Raw genomic sequence first — 7,954 nt, 5'->3', positions numbered from 1 at the left:
CTATAACATTCCCCAAAGGGAATAAAGGACAATCATGTGACCAGTGATGAACAGACACAGGCCAAATAAACTGTTCTTGATGTGGTGGTGGTGGTGGTGATGGTGGTGGTATCGGTATCTTGGGTCCTCTAGGGTCCTCTAGGGCTTGAGGGTTCTGCGCAATATCTTTGCTGTTCCTGGACTGACATGTCTGATGTTTTTCCAGGGATTTGTTGTAGCTCGAGCCATTGTTAGGATTTCTTGATATCAGCCACTTGTTATGTTCCAGTGGTACATCTCATGTAGGGGCGTGTCCTCCCATTCTGATCCCTATTGAGACATTCACTAATCATAATAATACATTATATAGACTATATATAATATATACAATATGTGACTGTAATTTTTGCTATTGCGAGTGCCTGAATGGTTTGTGCAGGACAAGCAAAAGAGGGACAGGTGCAGTGACAACTTTTTGGACACAAGATGGCGCCGTTGTTCTTTCGAGTATAATTAAAGCCTGTCATGATGACGCGCTCAAACTGGACTCAAGTGTTGCTTGAGGCCTCGATTGCGCCACCATCCGCCAAACCTCAACCTGAACTTTTAATCTTCATTAATGGATCTTCAGCGCGGACTGCCGAGGTGTGTTAAGTCGTGACCTGACGTCACTGAGCCGTAACAAGAGGAGAACACGAGCTGCGGTCGTGATGTTTTATTTAGGTGAAACGTGCGGTTCAGGCGCGTGGGAACAGGACGTGCGGCTAAATTTAGCCCCTGTTTGGAACGAGGCAGGTGTGGATGTCTCTGGGGCAATTAGCCTAATGATGAAGTGAAGAAGAACCACTGTTTATACTTGAATCAATGAAATACAAATACTAACGTTGCCAGAAAAAGCAGCTCCACTATGACAAACGCACGTGCCACTGCAGTGCATTAGATTATGTGATTCTAACTTCTCTGTGACAGATGTGATTCTAACTTCTCTGTGACAGATGTGATTCTAACACTTCTCTGTGACAGATGTGATTCTAACTTCTCTGTGACAGATGTGATTCTAACTTCTCTGTGACAGATGTGATTCTAACACTTCTCTGTGACAGATGTGATTCTAACACTTCTCTGTGACAGATGTGATTCTAACTTCTCTGTGACAGATGTGATTCTAACTTCTCTGTGACAGATGTGATTCTAACTTCTCTGTGACAGATGTGATTCTAACACTTCTCTGTGACAGATGTGATTCTAACACTTTTTTTTCACTATTTCACCCAACAATGTTTTTGAGGTTATGATTGTCGAGTATTTTCAAACTGGACATTTAAGGTGGAAGATGAGGACCAACAAGCCTGAGGCTTGCATTTGGCCCAGTTTGCTCTCTCAAGATATTTGCTTTCACTTGGAAAACACAGCATTGTTCATTCTGCATCTAAAGATTTTTTATTATTACATTTGTATTATTGGTCATTGTAATTCTCCACCAAAAGATCAGATTGTGACTCGTACACAAGGATTAGTTCATGTCTAATTCTAAGCCTCATTTGTTTTATATATAATCAAAAAAAATCAGGCGAACATTTTCAGATCTTGTTAAGTCAATTTTTAACTTATTTTTTATTTTTTTTTACTAATACTATATCTAGGCCTATGTAAGAAATTCAAACCTTGCTCTGTCCATTTGTCAGATATGGATGTCCCAAATTTGTACAATTTTGGCGCTTTTTACTCTTATACCCCGACGGTATAATAATACTGTGTGTGTCGCAGTGCATTGGGGCAGTACGTGGTCCCGGCGGCTCAGCGATGGCTCTGTGTGTTTGACGAGTGCTGGGGTCGACTCGGCTGCGACGCGCCCGGAGCGGGGCAGAGGACTGTGGCCTGGGACAACATCGCCGTTACCATAACAACCACCAGAAGACAAACGTGAGTGATGTGGGGGGAAATCTGTGAACGTCTACCATGATATACTTCCCTACATGAGCCATTGCGTTATGGGGTTTTACTTTCAAAACCTTTTATTAATGAGCCATATACACCTGATATTCATTCACTTCTGTCCGCTGAACATTTTATTTTGTTGTCGTTGGTGCGTCCAGTCCTGACCTCAGCAAATCCCAGAGTAAAATCCTGGAGAGTTTGGAGCTAATTCCTCAACATGAAGAAATCGTTACCACCGCGAACTACGACTACGTCCGCAGATACCTCACGAAAGTAAGACTCTGCAAAATGTACTGGTCCGGCAGCGTTAACTCTTGTCACTGACCTGTGCTGTTGTGTTCCCAGGCGTGCGAGACCCCCGTCGTTCCCATTTGAAATAAACATTACTGCAACAGGGCCTTCCCTCCGTCATGTATCCCAGAGTTTATTCAGTTCGTCTTACTTGAAATATACTTATTCCAGGGCTCAGAAATGTATATATAATCACTTCTACCAGAGAAATTCCATTGCCGCTGTATCCAAAAGTCAATATAAAATGAATATGTTAACACATAATTAAAGGACCTCAATACTTTTCTCTCTTTCTCCTCTTTCTCCGCAGTGAAGTCTTTGATGCGTGTCCAGAGCCGCAGGTTGCTGGTTGAAACATCCGAGCTGCAGGTGAGTGTTTTGGAAAGAGGTGCATCGGAAGTCTGCACTTCAGTTCAAACCACTGGAGACGGACTGTGTGTTGATGCAGGCGTGAGCGCTTTATGTTTGAGCGGCTGATGCTGGCGAGGCTAAACAGAAAATAGAGGTTAAACACTTTCAAACGGAGAGACGGTGTTGAATTTCTCTGTCTAACGGTCGTGTCCTTGGGTTGTGTAGGTGTGAGTGAAAAGAGAAAAGAGCTATATAAATCTGACCACTGGCTTCTTTGAAAATTTGACTCTAAAGCCTGAAAACTAGACTCGATAACGATTTAGAGATGCATTTACTGTAGACCAAAGTAAAAAAAAAGTAAATGACTAAAATACTGATAAGAAAACTCATTTAACTCAATAAACTGGATATTCGTCACGTCAAAATTGGCTCTAAACCCGGACTAAACCCAAAACTAAACCTGGATTAGACCAGGACTAAATAAGGACTAGAACAGGATCAAACCAAGTCCACATTAGAACTTAAATGGACTAAATTTAGGACCAAACAATGAGAAAAACAAATTTGTGAAGTCCACTTTAATCTACTTTTATTAACCATTTCCAAGCTTTGCGCAATACCATTTAAAAAATACTTATGTCCCTATTGAAATGATAATAATATGCCTAATAAATTATACAAAATATGACAAAAATGAGTAAAACAGCTACAAGTAAGCAGAGACAAATAATTAATCCTATCCAATATAAGTAGCATCTTCTGGCTCAAACTGTGACCCATTATATTTCACCACATTTGGCACAAGCTGCAGTAAAAGTGCTCCGTAATAATTGTAATAATTGTGTATGTAAGCGCACTTTTAACTGCCGCCTCACCTTTTACGCCTTTGCTCGGCCCATTATGAAGCCGGTTTATGGCCGCGTCCTCCGCTCCAGCCAAACATAATTGAATTAGGTTTTATTTTCCCGCTTGTGGAGTTGTTAATGTCTCGCTGTGGAGCTGGCGGCTGGTTTTGAGCTCCATCGCTGCCAGTAATCACACAGAAATACAGTAATTACACAGAAATACAGCCGCGCGCAGCGGCTTGGCCCCTCTGTGCTCGGCATATGCTACTTTCTGACACCCTGACACCCTGTTTGGGCTTTTTCCAAGTTCACATTTCCAGCTCGCATCAAATTAACTTCATAATTAACTTTGTAAAGGTTATGAAGTAACCTTTACCTGGTTTGTTTTAAAAGGTTATGAAGTACCGTGGAATATTTCAACCTCAGTAAATATATGTTCTTCTTCCTTTCAGTTTATGTTTTTGTTTTACTGACCCTTTTGCTGAGCCTCGTTTTTTATCTCGGATCATTCGACCTACTTTTTGACACAATAACAGTGAGTGGCATAGAGCGGTCGAACTCAAAATGCAGGACACTCTGTTTGTGTGTGTGGATGTGGTCGGAGAGAGCGTTGACCGAGAGTAACCGCCTTGTCAGTTTGCCCCAGGGCAGTTGTGGCTTCAGGTAGAGCCTTTATATGTTTTATTAGCTTTCTTAGCGTGTCTAACTAACCTGTCATTATCGCAACACGCCGCTGAACTTAACTTAACGACTCAAATGCGTAGGTAGGCACATTACTGCACAGTAAAAGTTGACATTAAAACACTGCCAACATCTAAATGTCGACTTGTGACCCGGTCTGACACTTTGGCTGAGAAACACTGGCTTATTTGAAGGATTTCAGCATGAATAAAAACGTCTGATTTGCTGCAGGGCATTTTGAGTCCATTTATGGGTTTCAGGCAATTGATTCCTTCCTAAAGATGTAATGTCAAATCCTTCAAATGAGGGAGAAATCCTTATGTCTGAAACGCATGGATCGTTACAACTGACAAAGACCTCAACTTCTATTTATGTTTTGATTAATTTCTAGTTGAATGTTTTAGTCAGTTTCAAACAGTGGCATTGGGCAAATAAGGCCTTTTTTATTTACACTGCCTGACCAAAACAAACTCTTCAACTAAGCAAATGCAGTATGTACGAGTCTCCTACTGGATAACTGCTCAATCAATAACATCAGCAGCTTTATAACATCTAAAAACATTAGCAAAATCAAAAGTATAGTGTCTAAACCAGATTTGGAGAGACTTATCCACGCGTTTGTCTCCAGTAGATTAGACTACTGTAACGGCCTGCTCACTGGTCTCTCCAAACGAGCTGTAAAACAGCTGCAGTACATCCAGAACGCTGCTGCTCGGGTTCTGACCAGAACCAGGAAGTATGATCACATTAGTCCTGTTCTCAGGTCTCTGCACTGGCTCCTGTGGCTCAGAGAATAGACTTTAAAGCAGCTCTGCTTGTGTACAAGTCTCTCCATGGCCTAGCACCAAAGTACATTTCAGACTTGTGTGTGCCATATGAACCATCTCGGACTCTAAGGACCTCAGAGACTGGCCTCCTGCCGGTGCCAGAGTCAGGACTAAACATGGACCGACCTCCTGCTGGTGCCAGAGTCAGGACTAAACATGGACCGGCCTCCTGCTGGTGCCAGAGTCAGGACTAAACATGGACCGGCCTCCTGCTGGTGCCAGAGTCAGGACTAAACATGGACCGGCCTCCTGCTGGTGCCAGAGTCAGGACTAAACATGGACCGGCCTCCTGCTGGTGCCAGAGTCAGGACTAAACATGGGGAATCTGCGTTTCAGTTTTATGCAGCTAAAATCTGGAACATTCTTCCTGAAGATGTGAGACAAGTTCTACTCTGACAATGTTCAAATCTAAGCTAAAACAGTTTGTTTAGATTTCAGTTTGTTGTGTGAAGCACATTGAATTACCTTGTGTACGATTTGTGCTCTACACATAAACTTTCCTTGCTGCGAGCTGGAGAAGGCTTTGTGCAGTGGTCACTCTCACATCAATAAGATATGCCTTTATTTGTCCACACATGGGGACATTTCGGTAATACTGTTGAACAAAATCAACTGTTGAAAAATAACGCAACACTGGATGGAAATAGATCTTTTAATATGATAGAAGCTTATTGTTACTATGCCACAGTAAGTGTGTGCTGTAAACAAAGCTAAAGGTGGTGCGACCGGACAGTCTGTATTTTGTGCAGCTTCCTCTTGCCTGACTCCACATTTCAGCACTGCAGCAATCAGACACAAGGCCATCAAGTTCAGGCTGGCATCGCTTCACCCACACACACCCAAGCACAAGCACAAGCACAAGCACGCACGCACACACACACACACACACACACCCAAGCACAGACACACACACCCTCACACACATACGCGCGCACACGCACGCACGCTCACACACACGCACGCACACGCACACGCACACGCACACGCACACACACACACACACACACACACACCGTCTCTGTGTCTTTGGTCTTGTGACGGTACAAAATGAAACATACCAAAGGACTCAGATGTTATTGGAATCTCTCTCTTTCCTGAAAAGGAGGTCAAAGCGAAACTGAGGGAGAAAATGCATTATTAACTTCCTTGTCACTTAGAGTGACAATACCTTGAGTTTAGTATTAAACAATCTAAACCTAATGGAAAGTAAACTTAACTTCTAAAACAAGACTAACTAAGCCTAAACTAAGCGTAAACTGAGCCTAAAACTGAGCCCAAAACTGAGCCCAAAACTGAGACTAAACTGAACCTAAACTGAGCCTAAACTGAACCTAAACTGAGCCTAAAACTGAGCCTAAAACTGAGACTAAACTGAACCTAAACTGAGCCTAAACTGAACCTAAACTGAGCCTAAAACTGAGACTAAACAGAGCCTAAACTGAGCCTAAAACTGAGCCTAAAACTGAGACTAAACAGAGGCTAAACTGAGCCTAAAACTGAGCCTAAAACTGAGACTAAACAGAGCCTAAACTGAGCCTAAAACTGAGCCTAAAACTGAGCTTAAAACTGAGCCTAAACTGAGACTAAAACTGAGACTAAACTGAGCCTAAAACTGAGCCTAAAACTGAGCCTAAACAGAGACTAAAACTGAGACTAAACTGAGCCTAAACTGAGCCAAAACTGAGCCTAAACTGAGACTAAAACTGAGCCTAAAACTGAGACTAAACTGAGCATAAAACTGAGTCTAAACAGAGACTAAAACTGAGACTAAACTGAGCCTAAACTGAGCCTAAACTGAGCCTAAACTGAGCCTAAACTGAGCCTAAACTGAGCCAAAACTAAGCCTAAACTAAGCCTAAACTGAGCCTAAACTGAGCCTGAACTAAGCCTAAACTGAGCCTGAACTAAGCCTAAACTAAGCCTAAACTAAAACTAAACTAAGCCTAAACTGAGACTAAAATACCTCTAAATTATCTTTCACTAGCTTAACGTCTCTGCACACTGCCCCTTCAAATAAAAATGTACCTAAACCGAACTAAACCAGGACTAACCAAGTCTAAACCTGGAGTAAACGGCTCGTCCCGCGTCCCGTCTCTGCGAAACTGTCCCGGGCCGAGGTCGAGGCAGGACTCTGTGACCTCCTTTGTACCTGTCCCAAATGTGAAGCCGCTCCCGCCCTCACCGCAGAGAACAAACGACGTGCCAGGGACATTGGACTCGTAAAAGTGGGTTTGGATGAATCGACTTGTTGTGGAAGACGAGAGCCAGTTACGATCAGACAGAACATCAGAGCACAAACACAGTCACGTTTGCAAAAGAGCAAAAGAGCACCAAGGACCAGGGTCATCAGGGGATCCTTTTAAATGTTTTTGTGGGTCATTTGTAGGCTGCATAACTAGTGTAAATTGTTTAAATGAGTAGAAATATACAACACTATACAATATAAGTTACATTAGAGAACTCTTTTATTCAAGTTTTCAGTAACATTTATATTGTTTTTTGTCCTCTCGAATCCCCAAGCTCTTTTCTGCACGAGATACGGCTAAAATAATCAGATATTCATTAGAAATCCCAATAATTAGGCCCGAGCCCCAGCAGGGCGGAGGGCCTATTGCTCCCTATTGCTAACTGTCTGACCAAACATGCGGGCTGCGCCCGCATGTTTGGTCCCCCGTCGCCCCTGGCAAGTACAGTGAACTAGCCCATGCCGAAGGCATGGATCATGCATACTTACTCCTGCTATGACAGAAATATTCAACAATGAGTGAATGGGCGTAGCCCATTCACTCATTGGCATCGGGAAGGCTTAGAGCTTTCAAACGATGTATAATTTGTTGTTATAGTGGAAACGGCTATATTGTTTTTGCTAAAAATATTATTATTTTTATTAGGCCCGAGCACCACAAGCTGGCGAGAGGCCTATTAGTCTCGTAAGGCCGTGCGAAGCACGGCTGCGAAAGTGCGCGAAGCGCTCGCCCACTTCCAAACACTCACTAACGCACTCCTCCACTCATGCACGCCCCGTGCATGCTAATTAGTTGT

At 42.9% G+C, this 7,954-nt stretch overlaps 1 long non-coding RNA gene across 1 annotated transcript; it reads left to right on the top strand.

Annotated features, from left to right (window-relative positions):
* The first annotated feature begins 1,738 nt into the window (after positions 1-1,738).
* Positions 1,739-2,276, top strand: LOC140359201 (uncharacterized). The gene is made up of 3 exons (XR_011926841.1): positions 1,739-1,902; positions 2,076-2,190; positions 2,263-2,276. It is a non-coding gene; the product is annotated as an uncharacterized lncRNA (long non-coding RNA).
* Positions 2,277-7,954: the final 5,678 nt, after the last annotated feature.

The sequence above is a fragment of the Eucyclogobius newberryi genome, unplaced genomic scaffold (genome assembly GCF_026437365.1).
Source record: "Eucyclogobius newberryi isolate DKJ021-1_F unplaced genomic scaffold, fEucNew1.0.hap1 SCAF_14, whole genome shotgun sequence".
NCBI lineage: Eukaryota > Metazoa > Chordata > Actinopteri > Gobiiformes > Gobiidae > Eucyclogobius > Eucyclogobius newberryi.
This window is presented reverse-complemented; position numbering and strand designations above follow the sequence as displayed.